The following is a 1,113-nucleotide window of genomic DNA, read 5'->3' on the forward strand; positions in this document are numbered from 1 at the left end:
TCTTGATCCATTCATCAGGTGATGGGCATTTAGGCTCTTTCCATGATTTGGCTATTGTAGAAAGTGCTGCTATGAACATTGGGGTACATATGCTCCTATGCATCAGCACTTCTGTATCCCCTGGGTAAATCCCTAGCAGCTGACACTTGTTTTCGACTGGTAAAATTCACTCCAGTGGGAGCTGAGTTCCCTGCCTTTCAGGATTGTGTCTGTTGGCCCCTTGGTGACTTCTCTGGAAGCCAGTCACCATACTTTTGGTACTAGAGTGGCAGCCAGGGTGAGGGAATACTGGCTTGGAGAGAAAACAAGCAGTTGAGGACATGTGAGAGGTACACAGATTTGTCCCTCAATAGACTCAAGAAGTCAGGTTGGCAAAGGTTTTAGTCCGCACAGTGGATCACAGTTTGGAAACTGAATATTAAGAAGAAAGATGTATAGGGAAATTATCTAAATAGAGTTATGTTAATAATGGTAATAAGAATGAAAGCCTCGACTTTGTATCCATAAAGTAAATGTCTCTAAATGCTCTTTTTATGTGCATTTCTTGTCCCAGGAAAACTTGGAGTAGAAGATGACACTGGTGATGAAATGACACGTGTGAACGGTTGCAGGGCTTTGCAAGCAGAAGGCTGCACAAATTCAGGGTATCACCTGTTTGGTTTATACTCCTGAATTAACTTTCTGCCTTCCCAGTCCACAGGTCTAATAAAAGGTTTCACTTGGGCTAGAGAGCAAATGTGTTTGTGAATCTCATCCAAAATCCCACAGTTTTTCCTCTAAAGACTTATAAGTTCCTGAGACACTATAAAAGGAGTATAAAAATAATAATTGTAATTCTTGAGGGCTGCCAGTGGTATACTGGATTCCAGAGAGTAATAACCTTGTGTAACGCTTACGTGAAGCTTTCCATCTGTGTGTTGCCAGAACTTGGCTACCATTACCCACTGGCAAATGGCATTAATCTGTCATAGAAACAGGAGAATTTAGTTTCAGGAAGTTTAAATAACTGATCATGTCCTATAAGGAGCTGACAACCAACAGACAATCAAACTTATTTAATGGGATCAACCTGAAGCCTTTAAAAATATTTCAGGTGACTGTTGAGATTTGATT

At 40.8% G+C, this 1,113-nt stretch overlaps 1 long non-coding RNA gene across 1 annotated transcript in view; it reads left to right on the forward strand.

Annotated features, from left to right (window-relative positions):
• The window catches only part of LOC115294335, a 20,500-nt gene extending 19,769 nt beyond the window's left edge, over positions 1-731 (forward strand). Inside the window, exon 2 of the long non-coding RNA XR_003909820.1 lies at positions 554-731. This is a non-coding gene — a long non-coding RNA (uncharacterized LOC115294335). The remainder of the gene's footprint in view (positions 1-553) is intronic.
• Positions 732-1,113: the final 382 nt, after the last annotated feature.

Source organism: Suricata suricatta, chromosome 6, assembly GCF_006229205.1.
Source record: "Suricata suricatta isolate VVHF042 chromosome 6, meerkat_22Aug2017_6uvM2_HiC, whole genome shotgun sequence".
Lineage (NCBI taxonomy): Eukaryota > Metazoa > Chordata > Mammalia > Carnivora > Herpestidae > Suricata > Suricata suricatta.